The 20,627-nt window shown below is 36.2% G+C and overlaps 1 protein-coding gene across 9 annotated transcripts in view; it reads right to left on the minus strand.

The window, feature by feature from the left end:
• Nova1 (NOVA alternative splicing regulator 1) overlaps positions 1 to 20,627 on the minus strand; it is a 127,113-nt gene that overhangs the window by 48,887 nt on the left and 57,599 nt on the right. For 3 of the 9 annotated variants that reach the window (XM_036205375.1, XM_036205377.1, XM_036205376.1), the window contains exon 3: positions 20,285 to 20,385. The exons of the other annotated variants lie outside the window; for them this stretch is intronic. The gene's annotated coding sequence lies outside the window, so the exon portion shown is untranslated. The remainder of the gene's footprint in view (positions 1 to 20,284; positions 20,386 to 20,627) is intronic. 9 annotated transcript variants of the gene reach the window in all.

Consider the following 20,627-nt stretch of genomic DNA (forward strand, 5'->3'; position numbering starts at 1 on the left):
CGAAGAAACACTCTCCCTCATTCTCTAAGGCAGTCTCTTACTAATGTAGAGTCAGCTGGCAGCCATCAAGCTCCGGGATTTTGTTTTCCACCCCCTCACAGTGCTGAGGCAACAAGCATATGCCACATCTGGCATACACAGGTGAAGGGCATTCAAGCCCAGGTCCTCACACTCATACAGCAAACACTCTTTTCAACTGAGCAATGCCCTCAGTCCCTAGAATTACCAATTTCTTCATTACTCACTACCACCACAGCCGACTACAATACAAACTGCCAAAGATAAGATTTAACAGTGATGTACAGTACAAAGCATCAAACAGGAGCTCATTATTTGTATACAAATAAATTAGATATACTAGCTTACAAAAGAAAGGCAGAGCATTTGTAGTTTATAGTACAGAATATAACACATGTGTTAGGCATACCAGAGAACGGCAGTACAAGCTAAGGTATAAAGTATTAAATTATCTGGGTCATCAATTGGCCCTTATGGTTCTATAAACAGAAACAGAGACACAGATACTGGTGGATAAAGTGGTCAAAACACAATTAAGACAAAAATCCTCCAGACATGTTTAATTATCTATCAGCAACAGATGACAATTTTGGTTGATAGGAATCATGCAGGTTAAGATAGAAACTGAAGCAAAGGAAAAGAAAAACAGTAATTTTCTGTGGGAATCACTAATTCTAGAGAAAAATAAATGCAGACAGTCTCTCACTAGGAAGAAATACGCAGGTAAAACTTTACAAGCCTTTGTGTAAGCATAATAATTGATTTTTATTTTCCTTCCTACAATTTTCTGTTGAATAATTTTTCTATTAATGTACTTAAAATAACTACGGTTGTCATTACAATGTTAAAATACTGGACAGAGTTTGTTAAATGTTAACTGGGTACCCTCTATGTGTGGTGCATGTACGCATGTACAGATGTGTGTTCTTCCCAGTGAGTGGTCTCTTCAGCCCCGACAAAAACATTTTAAAAGAAAGATATTGCCACTGTTCTTCTGTATGTTAGGTCATGGTTGTCAGCTTATTTTCCATCTGTTTCTCTTATTAACAGTCTTGTCCTTAATAACTGCTATGCTATGACAAATTTACTACATTTCTTCCTTCTGAAAACATTGGTTCAAGAACTATAAATCTCATTTAAAAATTTATATGAAGATATTAGCCATTGTTACTTTCCATGCGCAAAATGAGACTAGTAAACTATGCTCTTTCACGTTACATAGTTATACACAGCTGCTCTGTAGAGAAATATTTAGATTTCAGTCTGAAATAATTCCTATCAACAATTAAAAAGGGTAAATGTATGACAAAACTTCACATTTAAGATTGCACTATTTCATATCAAATGATTACTCATTTCCACCTAAAGTTATTGTCTTAAAATGTATTTAGGTCCCTTTTTCACCGAACATGATTGTATGTTAAATCTTAGAAATAAAAAGTACAGCTATTGAGCAATACTGACAATGAGGTTATCACATCATTGAGCACTCAACTGTGGTTCTTGGGCTATTGAGAGACATCTGACCGACAGGAGATGTATATCCATAGCACGTGAGATGTCCACTGAAGGTACCAGGAGTTGAAAAGATGGCATTAGAGAGTAACAGCATACACCCAGAGTAGGTGGAGAGTGGGCACAAGGAGTCTGGACTTGATGTCATAGGTGAGTGATGTGGCATGAGGCTGTCTGAAAAAAGTCAGTCAGTTACTATATTGTCAGGAAAAGGTACAGTAACTGAACCCCAAATGAAGGACCACTCCAGACTGAACACTGACAACTGCAGGCTATGTAGAACCCACTTCAGTATACAACAGGGCTTTGAAAAGTGAAAATCTCTTCAAAGCTGACTGAGGGCTGGGACATTCTGCTCCAACTGTGCCTCGGACTGCAAAATGTGCCTGTTGTGCCACTCAGATGGGGTACTGAGTTCAAACCCGGACAGCACTGGGAATATATGGTCCTGACTCAAAGCTTTAGTGGCTGAAATGACTTTACTCAAGTTTTAGTGGTCTGAATTACATGCTATTTGTCTGGTTACCTGGAACAGAAGTCACTGTATCAGCTCTAGAGGAAAATGTATGTAACTAGATATTTAGCATGAGCCACATGGCTGAGTTACCCTCACTACTAAAATTCAGAATAATTTCCAACTTTATTAGAGGCAAACAACAACAACCAATAAAGAAAACAATCAAGACTGAGTTGGGTCATGTTGTATGGTATAGAAAATCACCCTGATCATTTTTCCTGCAAAATTTTGTGTGGTCAAGTTTATTAAAGTCAATGACATTTCCTAGTGATGTCATTTGTTTGTGACTATGATGGACTGGAATGCAAACAAAGTACCTGCTGATGAGTATTACAATAAATAATCACTGATTTTAAATATTTAAATCTTAACAAGATTTGTAAATTTCAGCCACTAATATTACAAATTAGTTTGCTCCAAACAATTTGCGTGTGCCTCTGTGTGTGTATGCCTGTTTGTGTGTCTTCTACAGTGTGTGAGGGTACCCATGCATCCACATGCAGAGGCCACAGCACAAAGTTCAGCATCTCCCCTCTTTTCTGTACTCCTTGGATGACATGTTAACTGAACCAGAAGATCCCCCAGTTCCCCATGCTCTCAGAATCTGCCTGTCTCCATCACAAAATTCTGGGGTTTACACATGCAGCCATGTCTGACTTTTTAAATAGGAGCTCAGGATTTAAACTTAGAACCTCATGATCATAAAGCATAAGCTAACTCAAGAGAATATACACTTAGTTTGAAATTAATATTTTTCAAATTTTTCTTCAGAGTTTTCAAAGTTTTTTTTTTTTTTTAATTTTTTTCATCCATAGTTTTCCATGAAGATCATTCATAGGTGATTTAATTTGTCTGTCACATTAATTCTTTGAATAAACAACTTGACATTACAACCTTGAGCATACTACTTTCTCTATACAGGTTTAATTTACTTGCTTTGAGGGACAGGTTTCCTTGTTGAGTAACTCCTTAGATCATGATGCAAGGCATTCTACCAACATCTTTCTGACCATTATTTTCTTATTTGTTTGGAGCACTGCAGATGTACATAATCTGATGATGCTCACACTTTTTGTAAAGCCAACCTGCTACCACAGAGTGAGACAATACTGTGTCATTGTCCTAGAAGAAAATCATCTGTATTTCATGCCACCTTAGAATCAACCAAAAGGGTGCTCATTCACATTTTTGGTCTTTTCTGGTTTTGATAGGATTCATACGTACTGGTAATACCAAACAAGTGAAATGCCATGGTACAGCGAACACTGCCAGATCATTACAGTGTTGCTGAGACTCGCAGTGGGTCAGGAGGTGACATGTAGTGATGACTGCACCATATCCAATTTCTGCTGCAACAGCTCTGCTACAGTCCTGGAGCAGCATCAGTCAGAAGTGCAGCATGTGCGCCTTCTAGCAACTCTTACTTCTTGGTATTGAAACTGAATTTCAGGCCAATCTTCACATTGCTTGTGGTATATTCTTATTTATGTGCCACATATTGGTAAATTTTTAAAATTAAATTTATTTATTTGTGTGTGAGTGTGTGTGTGTGTGTGTGTGTGTGTGTGTGCGCGCGCGTGCCTGTGTGCCGCAATGCATGTGGGGGTTGGAGGATGAATTGTGGGAGTTGGTTTTCTCCTTTTCACCTTATGGGTTCCAGAGATCAAATTCTGGTTGTTAGGCTTGGCAGAAAGTTCCTCTACCCACTGAGAAATCTTACTGTCTCATTCCCCATCCTCCCTCCCCAACACACACACACATACACAAACACACACACACACTCACACACACACACTCACACTTCTTGCCAAGCCAGCTTAACTTGTATGCTGGGCAAATGGCAGGAGGTGAGCTCTAGTTTACAGTTAAAAACAAGAGTCTTCAAAAAATTACCAAAGAAACAACCAGGCATTACTAGCCTTTAATCACAGCACTCTGGAGGATTTCATGAGTATGAGGCCAGCCTGCTCTAGACAATTCCAGGAGAGGCAAGGCTACACAGAGAAACTAAGTCTCAAAAACAAACAAACAAATGAACAAAAAACAAACAAATAAACAAACCCAAAACCAAAGAGTTACCAAAGAAACCCTCTATGTTAGGCTATCATATTTTAATTAGCTAGAGCATGAAAGAGGTAAATCTATTTATGGATCTGGTACCTATAGGATCAAATGTTCTTGGACAATCTGACTCATGACTCATGAAAGGCCTATAAGCCATATCTTTATAAGTATTGGTTGGTGGGTGGTCCACAAGAGTTTTCTTATGTACTCAGGTGGTCACATAAAAATCCACCAGAGAAAGAATTTAAAAGGCTTGCATTCCAAATGCTTGAAAGGTGACATTTATAAGTAATAGGAATGCTACTTAATTTGACTCAATCATAAAGTCCTATCAGACATTTTATATCTATCAAATCACAAAAAAATGCAGAAAATGTTCAATCAACTTAAAAACACAGCCACGAGTACATAGTAGCCTACAGGCCAACATTGTTAGGACCAGAGCAAGGAATGTCACAGAATGTACAGTAAGTTTTTCCAAGTATTTAGACATTTTATTTTCCCTCTATGGGGAAAAAAGTGTTCTACACCACAGTGACACTGTAAATAAGCAATGCATTAAAGGTAAAGGCCTAGATATAGAGGCCTTACTTTAAAAACATGAAATAAGGAAATGAATCAATAATTACAGATCAGAAGGAATACAATGTGGGTCCTATATTATATATGTATATATGACTTTGCTATCAGAAACATTACCACTGAAAGTGCAATTGACTATAAGACTAATGTATGTTGAATTTGTGGTGCAATGATTATTTTAAAAATCTTTTCTCATATATATTTTGAGAAACATTTTACAAAGGATAATATAAGCAATATTTCCAAGTAACACTCAAACTTTTAGAACAAAGATGAGTTTAATTTTGTTGAAAAACTTTAACTCTTGTTCAAGTACATGACTGATGCTATGTAATAATAAAAAACATCTGTCTGTTCTACACAAACAGTTACTATACTTTTATTTCCAGCCAATTGGTTTTATGTTGAAGCCTTGGCTGGAAACAGTGAGCCAGACACAGGCAGCTCCTGTGAAGGTACATTTACATAGTCAATAAGTTTCTTAATGTTTCTATATTTCCTATATAGAAATCAAGTTTTTTTATGTCATTTACTACCTTTTAAGACTCAAATGCTCTGTGACATTTGACATTTACAATGAAGAAAAAAATATTAAGAAACTGACAGTCTGATAAAGTTTTTTCTTATAAAATAAATACAGCACAATTCTTACAAGAGTTACCTGTCAAATATGTTGTTCTAGAGAACATATGAGAGAGAGATAGTCATATTCTTCCATCAAAGCACATTCCCACTTGTGAGTACACAAGTGGTCTCTCTTCTTTCCAGAATTCAGTGTTATGAGTTTCTAACGTATGTATGTATGCATGTGAGGGGGTATATGTGTATGTGAGTGTGTGTTTGTGTAAGTGTGTATGTTTATATGTGTGTGTATGTGTGCATGTGTGTGTATTCACTGGGCCATCTCTAATATTCACCTAGTCTAAAGCTCTCCTTAGAGAAGTCACTGCATTTTTTTTTTTTTTTTTTTTTTTTAGCGGACTTTTGGCCTTTTGTTCTCAAATGCTTCTATCATTGATTCTCTAATATTTTTCTTCTCTACTGCTTAACCCAGGAAAAAAAATAATGTATTTACAAAATTCTCACTCTAGATGTTTTGAGGGGCTCCAGGGTTCTATTTTCAATGTGTTATACAATGGATGATAGTGCAAACTACTCTACTTGAGATTCCAAAGTTATACAGGAGGCCAAGACAACAGGGTCAGAAATTGAAAACTAGTCTCAGCAACTGAGAAAGACTATCTCAAGTTAAAATACAGCATGCTGGGATGCAGCTCAGTGGCAGTGAATTTACCTGGCATGTACCTGGCCCTGGGTTCCATTAGTGGCCCTTTCCCACCCCTATTTACTTAGCTCTCTAAATTGCTATGCATTCAATGTTAATACTCAAATTGCTAGTGAAAGTGCCATAAACTGTCTGGCAATTTTAATTGAGTATAGCAACAAATATGTTAAGTAAGCACACTCATATTTGACACAAGTTCAATATGAAATACATTATTTTAGCTCTGCAAATTGGGTGGAGTTTGGGGATGACTAACAGATTTCTGTCTTTCATCATTTGTGGAATTCCAAAAGGATAAGAAATTTGTATCAGTTGCTTTCCTGAGCATTAAGTTTCTCTTACAATACCAAAGTTAGTGTTGGTTAGTCACCAACATTAATACTTCATGTTTTTAAAGAAGTTAAAAATTAGCAACAATAACAAAATATGTCTTTACCTATGTAAAAGCATCATCACTGTTTAGTCTTGCTTCTCTCTGTTATTGAGATAATTCGAGCATAAGCATACCTTTGAGTTTTGCAGTTGAAGGAGATTTACGGTACATACAATGATGAGATCTATCCAAGTATATTCACTCTTTCGTGGTCTCACCATGACCTTCTCAGTCAATCACCATGCAGAGATGAGGCTCAGATTTTCCACTCCATTTCCACTGCTCAGATTATTACTTTTGCTCATCCTCTGCCTCTCCTACCAGATGTAAATTAGATGACTTGCCACATCTCACAATACTTTAATGAATGATCTGGCGCCATTATGATCAAGATTTAGTAACTCAGCTTATTAACGTCTAATTGGCTACTTATTAAGGGCAAATTAGAATGTTTATATTACACTGGTTTTGATTTCAAATTTCCACATTTATTCATTTCCATAGTTTACATCTCTTGGTTAAAAATCTCCCGTATTTTACATATTCCATTTGTTAAAATTTTGTAATCAATTTGTATTGTATTTGGAGTCACTATGTGCTTATTCTGGCCTGTATACCATATCTGAGTTTTATTTCCTTTACTTGTAATATGCCATATTTTATGTAATTCTTTGCATATCTGTACATTTGTTGAATTTTGTATACTGAAGATACAATGTTGTATACTGAACATACCATTTTATATATAGTATACTTGTATATTAAAGATACCATGTTGCTTTAAGTCTGAATTATGATACCTATAAAATACATAGGGATTTGTTTTCCCAGACAATTCATTTCTGAGGAGTCAAACTGACCTAGTCAAGACTTAATTTTAGACTTTGTTAAGATTGTTTTTGGAATAACTCTTTAGATTTAGGTGATTTGTCTTGCAAAGTTCTCAAGAGGAAAAAATAATGTTATTCAAGCGGCACTACACTCTAATATTAAAATATACATGCATCCATTTACTCATGTACAACAACAACGCCTACATTTTTTCTGAGACGCCTAATAGATGTCTACCAGCATTCCCATTGATGAAGTACATTCACACCACACTTTTTCAAGGGCTTTCAGATGCTCTGTCATATATGTAGATTCTCCAATATATACTATAAGATAATGACCCAACGGTGCCAGACACTGGAGACATTCACTGGACAGCTCATGTCCCCCAAGATTCTCAGACAAGAAGTGCTAATACAATCTGGGACAGACTCAACACATAAAAACAGGAAAGGTGACTGTGGCTCTGCATCTCCTGGAATACACTCAAATAAGCAGTGTGGGTTTCCAATGTGCCAAGTCTTCAAATGGGCAACCCCCCACCTCCCCACAAGCCTAAACAGATACTTAGGTAGGGAGGCTGAGAAAATGGGAAGGAAGACTTGCTTTAAAAGATCCCAAGCAGGGGCTGGAGAGATGGTTCAGCAGATAAGAGCACTGACTGCTCTTCCAAAGGGCCAAGGTTAAATTCCCAGCATCCACATGTCAGCTTACAATGAACCTTTTGTAATTCCAGGTCCAGGGGATGCAACACTCTCACATAGACATACATGCAGGCAAAATACTAATACACATAAAAAATAAAAATAATAAATTGAAAAGAAACTAAAAAAAAAAGCAGGGCCAGTGTGTTGGTGCATGTCTTCAATTCTAGCACTGAGGAGGCAGAAGCAGGTGAACCTCTGTGAGTTTGAGGAGAGCCTGGTCTACAGAGCAAGTTCTAGGACAGCCAGAGCTACACAAAGAAACTTTGTCTTGAAAACCCAAAATCAAAAAGAAAAATCCAAAGCACATAATTTTTCCCTCAAACTATTTCCTTGCATATGTAGCTGTAGAATACCAGGTTTCAGAATATCCCAAGTTCAGGAAAGTCCAGGGATTTAGACTGTGGTTGGGGAACTCCATCTGGATTCTTTCACCACCTGCTAACTTGAAGGATAATTAAGTACACATACAAAAGAACCTGCTGCTTACTGACTGGAAGAGTCCTTATACCAGTCAGTTTGGTAATTTGTTGTTCTCTGATTATTCAAAATTTCCAGCTCAAATGGTGAAAAGTGGCTCTGAATTCCCTATTGACATGCTGAAGTCTCCTGCTGGGCTGGGACTATTCACTTTGCTCTGACTTATGAGTTTAGGACTCATCTTCCAAATGCACCTGGTCTGCTACTAGGAGACATATTTGTCTCCAGATATTTAGGTAGAGCATTTTATGAAGTTATATACTCTTAAGAATTGCTTCATAGTGCCAAGCATAGTTGTGTATACCTGTAACCTTACTATTCGGGAAGCTGAGGCAGGAGGATTATAAATTCAGGGCTAATCTGTGGAACAGCATGAGATGTTGTTTTAAAACACACACACACACACACACACACACACACACACACACACACAACTTATATGCACATACACACGCAAGCCTGTAGACGGACATCAGTACACATTAGTTAGACATTTGAAAGGGCAAGGAATGGGGGATCTTTTGAACCAGCACCATCACAATACCATATACTATGAATTTAAGTGTACATACAACATGGGCAGTGTCTATCATAAATGCAGCTAGTCTGCATACTGACTGAATGCTTCATGGTCCTCCTAGAACATGACAGAACAGAAGACATTCATGAGACAGTTTCTTGTGGTGTTTTGGTTCAAAGATGTAGGAAGCTTCCTGTTCTATGTTGCCTAACTTCCACACCTTCCCATGTTCAAGCTGTAGAGTATAAAACATTTTTCTGCAGTCTAGACTGACTGGGGTTTCTTGTAAACCACAATGTTGTCTTCTGCTTTCCTTGTTTCCATGTTGTACTTTTCATGTACCAGACATCTTTAGCTCTTTTGCTGTTTAGACACGCAACAAACTACCTGAATCTAAACACAAAGGAGTAAAAACAAAGGAAGCAGGCATTAACTTGTTAGTATTTATCAAATATTGTTATGATATAAGCAGAATATGCCAAATTATTCAACCCTTACAAATGGATAAGTATGTGTGAGAGTACTGTGAGTAGACATTAGCTAATCACACAAAAACTACCCGAAGGCAAGTATAAATGGTGATCTCTGGGGCAAAGACTGAAGCACAGATTACGGTAGTTCCAATGTTTATTCTATGGTGATTGTTGGCATTTTAAAAGATACTCACAAGCTGTCCATACCACTAAGAAAGGTATGTAAAATTCTTTAAAAATACTTTGATAGCATTATTTTAATGATTTAGTTGCCTATGTAAGAGTGTGTCAAGGGAGGGTAAGAGTTGGACAAAACAACTTCTATTTCATGTATTATCTATCTTTCTAGGCTTCATCAAAGCATGTATCCAGAAAACAGAAATGAACTATCATTGAAGCTAAACCAACATCAACTGTCATTATTTTGTATGTGGCAAATACTGTGATGGGAATTGATATGCAGAGACTGACCATGGATTGTGTGTATAACACACACTTTAATGTGCTGCTGCTAATGGAAAGTCTGTAATTTTACAAAGGAAAATTTCATCTGCTGTATGTACCTCAAATCAGCCAAAACCAAACATAAAACCATCAGTCTCCTTTCTTCTCTGTATTAGAAATGCTTCAAATGCATCAAAGAAAAAAACAAAAAAACCAAACACCTCTTAATTAAACAGATGTATTAACACAATTTGTTTTCCTATAATGAATGGCCTACAATTAACTTGAATTATAGATATGACCATAAAGAGTAAGCGGTAAAACATCTATGAGAGAAACTCTCATTTGTAAAAGTATCCTAAGACATGAAAAGGAAAAAGACAAAGAAAACAGTGAGGCTGGACTTCACAAACATAACTAAAGCATTCTGCTTGTAGAAAATCAAGGGAATATATCCACAACTCATCTACCTAGAAAACAGTGTCGATGTGGGCAAACAATTCTAACAGCTCAGACACAGGAAAATGAACCATGGAGTATATGTGTTCAAGATTTGAAGAAACAGTTGATGAAAGTAAACATGGCATAGTCAGCAAACACACAAAAAAACTATTAAGAAAAGTGGAAATTCAAACCTCAACATCAGATACCGATTAGGACTACAATTTTTAAAAGGCTGATATCAATAAGGCCTAGAGGTGATGTGGACCCACTAAAATACTCATGAATTGACAGGAGGAGGAAAGTAAAATTGGTCAACTGTTATGGAAAACACTGATTGAGTTTTATAAAAGTGGGGTACTTCATGTGGCCCACATATTATGAATAAGAGCCCAACTTTGCAGCAATACCCAAGTATTAGCAGTGATTTTAATGATAGCAATCAAACAACCAGGAACACATTGTTAGTACAATTGCACAAACAAACTATAAAACTAGATGATGACAATTACCAATAATAAAAAGGAATAAATTACATTTACAAAATTAGGACTAACTCTCAATAACATGTGGACCAGAACAAATCAGAAGAAAAGGCTCCATAAAACACAATTGCTTTCAAACAAGACTACAGAAAGCCCCATTGGGTCCACAGTGGCGGCAATTCAGGGATCATCTGCAGTGGGAGTTAGCAAAGGAGCGATGAAGAAAACTGAGAGGAACTGAAAAATGTTTTAGGTTTACTTAAAAACACATATGACATATGCATGTGTATATATATACAAATAATTTCAACTAAATTCCGATACTTTGAATTATAATGATCCCTAAGGAGACATAGATTATCTAGCAAAGACCCAAGTGCCAGGCATGGGAAACCTTTCCAGCTGTTTGTCAAGGAAGTTGAAGAGACTTCCTAACATAATAAAAGCCATTGAATTATTCTTGGTTCCCTCCCAGAAACTGACCTCCCAGGTTACCTCCCAGGTTATGTTCTAGGTAAGACCTTGTTATTAAAGTGACCAGAAACTTCGGATACATACATGTACATGTGCACAGGTACACACATGTACACACACACACACACACACACACACACACACACACAGAAGTTCACATAGACATAAGCACAAACCCACAAAAAAAGGGGTAACGGGTGTGGGCAAGCAAGAAGTGATAAATCTCTAGAAGCTAGGGAAAGGGGGCAGAGGCAGAATTTAAGCAATCCCAAAGAGCAGCAGGCCTAGATAATACTAAAGTAAAACTGATTCTGAACTTTGGGCCACCCAAAATGTTAACAAAATGAATCTGTGTTGTTTAAAGACATCAAATTGATAATGCTACAGTGAGTACACTATACTAAGAGAAATTAGGAGTATAATGAACTGCTAAATATGTAAATTTAAAAATGGTTTAAAGAGCAACTATGAATAATATTACATAATAAAGTAATTTCCGTCATTGGAAAGGTTGTGCCCTGTACAAAAGACAGCTTTACAGAGAGACAGAGAGGCAAACTCAGCTCTTGCCTCAGATCCAAGGTCTGGTAAGGGTACCTTGACAGACAACGTAAGTTCAAAAAGTAAGTTTTCACTATAATCCTACCAGGAATGGCTTATTTAGGAAGACTAGAGAAGAACTATGGTTTTTAGAAATATAATAATGCAACAGAATAGATTTAAAATAATGACAAAATGGGGAGTATTAGCTAGAAAATACCTGACAATAACGATGGTGAAACAATAATAAGTAAAGTAAAAACTGTAGCAACAGGCCCAAATAGAAATCCTGTGACCAAAAGAGTCTGGCCAACATAAATTCTGATCTGACTGTGGTAGAGGGGACGACTTGAAAATGGTTAGGATAGTACAAATGGACTACACTTGGGAAATCATAGAATAAGAATCTTTATCCCTACATATTTTAAGGTATACAGTACATTTAATGCATAGAATATTAAAACTTGCATTAGGATATAAAGTTATTTCAAGCACAGAGGTAAAAGGAGAATGACTTGGCGACATAAATTTTTAAACTATGTATCACTTTCCCATTGAAACATGGGAGGAGGGAGCTGAGTGCTTGAGTAGCAGATGACAGCAGAAATTGCAAAACTGATGAGAAATTCCTACACTGCTCAGAATGGGGCTGATTTAACGTTACATTTCTATGACCAAGTAAACGTGTTCTTAAGAATTTATTATAATGGAATTATCAAAAAATATCAAAAATTTTCAAAAAACCACAAATATTTAAATGATATGACACCATGTGTTACTTAGATTAACACTGTAATATGTAGGGGATTGATAAATTACTGTAAAAATGCCTAATATGAAATATTTTGCATATATTTAAATATATAGCTACATACTTACATGGTAAATGCAATATTAAGTAGAAAGCTGACTGTAAGCTATATATGGTACAACCTTCACTTTCTTCAAATAATTTGTTCTTTTTTTAATTGTACATTTAATTATTAATTTCACAGATGGACATGTATTTTGATCAAATCCACCCACAACTCCTTCCCCTCCGATTTCTCAATATCCCTCCTAACACTTTTCCCCTCAACTTTGGGTGTTCTTCTTTAAAACCCTCTAAGTCCAAGTCAGAACTGGGGGCAGTGCTTGTGTTGAGCACAAAGTGCAGCATGGTGCAGGAGTAACTGACACGAGGGAGATAAGTCAGGAGAGGAAAATCACTATCCTCATTTGGCTGCAGACAACCTACATGAGCCATCACTGGCAGAATACTGAGCAACAGTGAGAAACCTGGGGTTAAAGCTTAAGAGAGTATCTCTAAAGAAAGATATCAAGTGCCGATTTCTGCCTATGTGATGAGAGTAAGGGATTTTGGATAAGAAAGTTTCTAGGACTGACAATAAAGGAAGAACTGGGTATTTGGTATTATTTATTAATTATTTTAATATTTTATTAAACCTATTAAAATGAAATCCTGTAAAACATCACAATTGAGAGCAAGTCATTTATAAAGATAAAATCCCAATGCTTGACATTGAAGCGCATACAATGTGCTACAACTTGCAACATTTTTGTATTTGATAATTTAGTGGGTGCATATGACATGCACACCCCTAAATTTTCCTATTTGGGGCTTCCTCAATATACTCAAGAAAACATGAAAAAAATGGACCCCTTTCTTCCTAACAGAATTTGCATGCAAAGTGAAAAAAGTATAATTCATTTTGCTAATGCAAAATAAATAGAATGCTTGAATTTTTTCAACTTTGAGGAGGGGAACACAGAAATAAAGTGTTTCTTAAAAACTGAGAATCACTTTGCTATATTTTATAGTTTGCTTGACCCTGTGGGAGGTGAGATTACAAAGGTCCACAGGCATAAGAAATGTGATGATAGGGAAGTACTCAGAGAGAGCTCATCATCTCCAGGTGAGATATAGCTGGGCCTCAGATCTAATGTTTGCTATCCATTCCCCAAGGCCCCAACTGGCAAGTGCACATGGATAAGACAATGCAACTTGATAGTGTCAGTGGTGATAGGGGTGTAAGTGAGCGAAAATAATCTAAAAATACACTTTCAACAAAATGGAAATAAGAGGACACCGACAAACTTTATTGAATATTGATTTATATTCTTTTAAACTTTAAAAATATAATAAAGACATTCCCCTGCTTATTGTATTTTTTGTATTCATTTGAAACTTTCAAACAAATAGCTTAAAGTACATGGAGAATTTTATCAATGATCTCTACTACCAGGCTGGTTTCATTGTTTGATTATCTAATATTTGATAATCTAATATTTGTCTGAACATGTATCCTAAATAATACACCTATTGATGTTCAACTGCAGATGGTGGAAGATTAGAGGTCCATTACAAACTGAGACAATTTATTTTAGCAGCTACTCAAAATAGTAAGAAAAATGAAGCCCTGATTAAATAGCACTCAAAGAATCTAACTCTAGTTAATTCCTATTATGATTATCAACTCATAAATAGCCGTCTAGCTGACCAGCAGCCTACTAAACATAAGTCAGTTTTGATCATATCTAGTGATAAAATCTGAAGCCATCAAGGATTTGAAACTGAAGAAAACATCGATTAAAGAAAACGAACAGTGATGTCTATGTGATAATTTACTTTTACTTGTAACTAAAGTTACTTGGAACACCTTGAAAATCCACTTACTGCTAATGTCACTGTTATACTCATGAGCTAGGATATTTTTTAAACAATGTAAACACAGAGGGAAAAACACAACATCACAAACATGAACTAAAATCTAAAATCAATTTGCCAAAAGTCATGAACAATCCCCAGGGTTAAAAAACCAGGAGGCAGAAAGCTAGTTCTTGCCCCTCAGTTTTTAAAGGTAGAAAACAAGTAAGATCTGATTTATTATTTATGCAAAAAATACCTATTTCAGCTTAGCTTTTTATTGTCAATTAGTATTTCAGCAAATAGTACACCAAACCAATAAAAGTCTCAAGCAGTGAGGGATTCACTAAAAAGCGATTTAGTGGCTGTCTCAAAAATACAATTTAGCCATGAAGAAAAAAACCAAACAAACAAACTACTGATTATATAATAATGTGGCTCTAAGAGAGTAACCAAAACCAAGTGAAGACTAACTGACCCATTTAGGGGTAAAGGGTTAAAGGCATTCCGGTGACACATGGGCATATGGAAAGGGCAACACACGGGCATATGGAAAGGCATGCAATGACAGAAAAGAAAGGACATTCAGAGAATACAGAGCTGCCCATTACGACTTCAGTCTAGGGAGAGGCTGTAACTGGACACTCTGTGTCCTACTCAGTAGAAGTTTTCAGTTTCAGCTCTGGCTCAAAGATGAGAATACTACATTCCAATGGTTAGAAGTGGGGTGGCAGGGCATCAATATGGAAACTGCCAGGCATTCACAAACATAAGTACATATTCTGAGACGTGAGCTTATACATTGAGAAACAGAAAGGAAACTCATTTTGTTTTACATCCTAAAGTAGGACAGTGGGTGGGGTGATAATTCATTAGTAGGGAAAGGAGAGAGAAAAAGACAGGGTGGAGAAGAGGAAAAGAGAGAGAAAGGAAGGGGAAGGGAAGGAGGGAGGGACGGAGGGAGGGAGTGGGGGAGAAAGGGAGGGAGGGAGGGAAGGGGGAGGGAGGGAGGGGGATAGTAAATAAAGAAGATATAAAAGCAAGAATGTGGGATACTGCCTTAATAATGAACATAATTCCTAAAATTTAGAGGTGCAAAGAAACGTGTACAAGCCATGTTCCAAGCTTCCAGCAGCAGAATGGGATGGCTTGAACCCGAGAAACTGGCCTGGGCAGCATAAGAAGACACCTAAATTTCATCCTAAGAAAATAAATTCTATTCTGATCAAGCTCAGTAAATCCCAAAGAAAACAAAGACATGGATGTAGGAGGAAGGAGGGACAGGAGTAGGAGGAAGATCAGTGAGCCAGGAGGCGACCATAACACCACGTTACACACACTTAGGAAACTGTAAAAGAACCATTTAACAACAGTTGTCAGACACTTAGTACTGGCTTTTTTCCTGTCAAAACTTACACAGAGAGTTGCCAATGAAAGAAGAGGCAATTCCAGAATAAAAGTCAGAGGACAACAGAGACCAAGAAACCCAGCAACGAAGGGAAAGAGTTGACCAAATCAGGGGGTGAAGCTGAAGACACAAGCACAGGACTTAGGTAGACTTCCAGCCGACCTATATATACCACATGTAAGTTCCTTCTTCCTTCCAATAGAGAACGCCAGAGGCACCAGCAAATAAACGAGGAAAACGGAAAGGAGATAAAATTCCCAAACAGTCTATTACCAAGACAGAAAAAATGAATCATCAGAATGGAACTGCAGGTACAACGACAGGAATGAATAAGGCCACTGTGGTTTAAACCCTGGGGTAGTCCATTTCTTTAACTGAGTCATTATGGGGCAAAATGATAAGCAAAGTGAACTGACATAACAGACAACCAGAAACTTGATGTGGTTACATGGAGCTGGGAATCCACTTTACAAACACAGAAACATCAAAATTGCTTTATAATAAATGTACACTAATCATATAAGGATGATTTATTACACGTGAAAATAATAATCTAGGAATAAGCACAGGCTCATGTAGATGGGATCACCGATACAAACAGAGATGGGGGGTAGAAGAGCTAGGAGACCTCTTACTGCAGAAGAACCCACAATGATGATGGAGGTGTTGGCTGCACAGAGGACAGGGGCCCAGTGGTTCTGAAGATCAGAGATGGACAATGGTCTAAAACAACACACACACACACACACACACAAGCACGCACGCACGCACGCACGCACGCACACAATGTTTTTTGTGTTTTTCAAAGCACTACTAAGACTTCAACATCAATCACACACAGTCTGGAAGCAAAGGACGAGGGGGCAGAAGACTAAGGAGGCTCAGCTGATGCACTGTGACAGGCACTTGGATTTCATCTCACACACAATGAGGTAGGGCGACTAGAGGTTTTAGCAGCACACAGTTTTCAGACAGCACATGCAGCAGATGCTAAGCACTCTTTCAAGTATGTTTATTATTTTCCCCACAACAACCCTGTGAGGTAGGTGTAATGATACTCAATTAACAGTCAAAACAAAACAAAACAAAAACCTTAAACTTGTTAAGCAATTTACACTTGATTAAGTCGCTACATATGACAGTTGGGATTCCAGATTGAACTACAAAAATACATTAGAAAGCTGATACACACACACAGAAATACATACATCTACACACAATTATTGACAAGACACAGGTAATTTTTATCTTTAAATTAACAAAGCAATAATTGTTTGCTAATTCAGTATTATAATCAGGTTTGTGGCACCAGTGACTTTTTATGAAAACACATCAAAAATTTTAAATTAATTAATTATATATATATATATATATATATATATATATATATATATATATATATTGAAAATAATGCTACATTCACAAAAATAAGCAGAAATTAATTGGTACATAAAATAAGAATTTCAAAGGCTGGGGCAGTCAAATATAATTTTGTCTCCTTTGATTCACTTAAAACTATTTGGAATCAATTAACATCAAAACCCCTTAACATTTATTTCTAAGATATTTAAATTATGATTGTATATATTATTCTATTGAAAATAAATTATCTTTTGAATGACAAAAATTGGATATAACATACTAAAGTTTCCCCAAGTGAAGTAATTAGACTATGAAAATAACTGTCTACACAGTAATACAGAGCAAAGTCATCTCTCTGTGACTCTGTAAATAAAATGCCCAAAACGTTTCATCTCCTGATTAAATACAATAGTTTGTTTTTTAAAAATATCTGGTTTTAAAACATATCATATATATATTTTACACCTGTTTGGGACAAATGTAAAATATATTCCTAACTCAAAAGATGGAAATGGTGCATAATATTTAAAAATTCAAAATTATGAGTTATATTATTTAAAACATATATTGTTTTCAAAATAATTTAATGTACATAAAATCTGCCTTGCAAAGTTTTCTACTTTGGGCCTTCTATTTTCTCACCAGTTCCACTCTGGTCCTAATATTACTTAATATTATTTTTTCAAGTTTTCCACAATAGCAAGATGTTGCCAGAGCATTACTGACAGGTATCTAAGTACCAATCCTTTAAGCAGTTAAAATTTCAATTATTTAGGCATCTGCTTCATTTTTTTCTTATTACAAATAGAAAATTATAATGCAGAGTATAAATCTGCATATTCATTAAGGTTTAGTTATTCTTATCCTAATATTTATTTCTGTCTCAAACGATGAAGTGAATGTTAATTTAATAATAATCCCAACTGCAGTTCTAGCCATTCAGAGTCAATTAGAGGAGCTCGTTCTCCTGCAGAACAATCACATAGAGACAGTTGCCATTTACTCTATGGTATGACAATAATGTCTGCATAACTAGACAAATGCTCCAAACTCCTCTGAAAACACAGTTTGTTGTGATTTCACAAGCAGGGCATCTCCATTAAGTTCAAGGAATACATGTATGTACTCAATGCATTTCCACCTAAAGCCCCGCTGGAATTGCACAAATTAGAGCTACATTTTAATACCCGATTCACAAGGCCAAAAACTGAACACAGTAAGCTTAAACATGTCAAGCTTACATTACCACATACTAAGTATGAAACTTAGGCATCCTGTATAATTCGGAACACACTCAGTCACAGGTAACAATTACAGATGGTGACCTTTAAAAAACAAAACAAATCCAAAATAATATATGAAACATTGCTATTCATTACAGTGCTAATAAAAAGAAATATTGAGCAACAGTTATGATTTGTGTGTTTATAGAACACACAGGAGTGAAAGCAATTTTAATATTTCATAAACTGATACTGTCTTCTTGCTAGAGAGACAAACTACAATATATCTACACTATACTGTAAAATATTAAGTTTAGTTAGCCCTTTATTAAGTCTTAAGTCTATACAAATAATGAGCTAAAATTAAAATGTATTTTGGTAATATTTAAACAAAATTTTGCTCTGAATATAAAGTTTTTTTTTTCTAATTCATTTGATGAAACAAGTTATTGGAAGTTGTATTAAGCATACTTTAAAAAAAACCCTGCATTTCCAAACACTGTTTTTCTACTTCAAAATCAGAAAGAGTAGAAAGTCTATTGAAGGAGAACCGCTACACCCACAACACTTAGTAGTTAACTATCACAAATATTCTAACTAGAAGAAATTAGCACTCAAACATAATATAAAGCACCAACTTGAATACATGGAAATGTACCTGTGTTCAAGGGGTCTCTAGAAAAAACTCCTCTATTTATTCCATTATACAAGTAAATAATGAAGCTGTTTTAGAATTAGTCTTAATCATGTTTAAGGAAGACTCTATAGATACAGATGTATGAAAAATATCTTCAATTTACAGTTCAGAATGGATACTTATTTAATCAAGTGACAATATGTGATTTGTGATTAAGACTCTAGAAAGATAAAGGGGCCCTGATTTCTTTTTACATAGAAAAGACTCTTAAAAAATAAATAAATGAAAATAAACAAAGAGCAAATCACAGCATTGAATTAAAAAACAAAATAACAAACCAACAAAAAAATCCTAAAGTAGTAAAATGAAAACATCCGTACAGATAGTATAACGATACAAACAAAAATTGTTTTTTTTTAAAGACAGAGTTTCACTGTATAGGTATGGCTGACCTGGAACTCACTATGTAGATCAGGCTGGCCTCGAAGTTACAGAGATCCACCTGCCTCTGCCTCTGAGTTCTGGGATTAAAGGCGTGCGCCACCACCACTAGCCTAAGTCTTTGGTCATTTTTTTTGAAGACTCTTCTCAAATAAAACGTTTTAATGGATTTTTTTAAAATAATAATAAATTTCCCAAACTACAAATACTAAAGAAAGTACTATTTGGTTATATAAACAAAATTATTAAATAAATGGGAGACAGTCACCAAATACACTGTGTTTTAATATTTAACTGCTACCTTTCTCCCCATGCCTGGATTCAAAATATTTTTGTTTTTTAAGTTCAAACTTGGTCTTTCTACATTAAAGACCTCAACTAAGTTCATCACATTCTGGTGTTGTTTCAAAACTCTCAGCAGGCAGCATCAGCACTAGCAGCCTCTGCCAGCATGGCTGGGGAAGAAGCTTCTGCTGAAATGCTCATGGCCAATGTTAACAACATGGCTCCATTGCCTTATGAATGCTCTGGCTTCTTAAAAACTTGAAAACAGCTTGACTCCTTTAGACTTTGATCCGTGAAGAATTTACTGAAAAGTATTTTAGTTTCTCTTGGTTTTCATAATGATTTAATTCCCAAAGAGTAGTACATCCATCTATGTGGTATTCAACTTGATACCGATCACAAATCACATTTAGAGCCAGGGAGAGGAGTGCTAAGTTTACCTGCCCTCCACAGATTTTTCAAGGACGCTTCCCAGCTATCTGTTACTCTCTCTTACTGGGTTTTCCAGTCTACGGTGGGTACACAAGAAACTTACAGTCTATGTAGTACTCCTAGTCAGTGTCACTCTGCAGATGGCACAGTGGAGAAATACCTTCTGTACAGGCCCATGTACAAGATCCTCTGCGCTGTCAGCACCTAGGGGAAAGTGCGCTGTTAAACAGTTGCCGCGTTCCACCTCAGCAGAGGCTGCAATTCGGTGGTGGGTGAAGTGATTCCTGTACATACATACAGGGGTGGAAAGTACTATAGAAAATGAACATATTTAGGAACAAAAGCGACTGTGTGGGAACTGCCACAGCAAAACAGAGTACATCACTCAGTCACAGGAGACCTACACAGATGACTGCCACTCATTTGAAGGCTGGACGTTAGGAATG

Source organism: Onychomys torridus, chromosome 14, assembly GCF_903995425.1.
Source record: "Onychomys torridus chromosome 14, mOncTor1.1, whole genome shotgun sequence".
In the NCBI taxonomy this organism is placed as follows: Eukaryota; Metazoa; Chordata; class Mammalia; order Rodentia; family Cricetidae; genus Onychomys; species Onychomys torridus.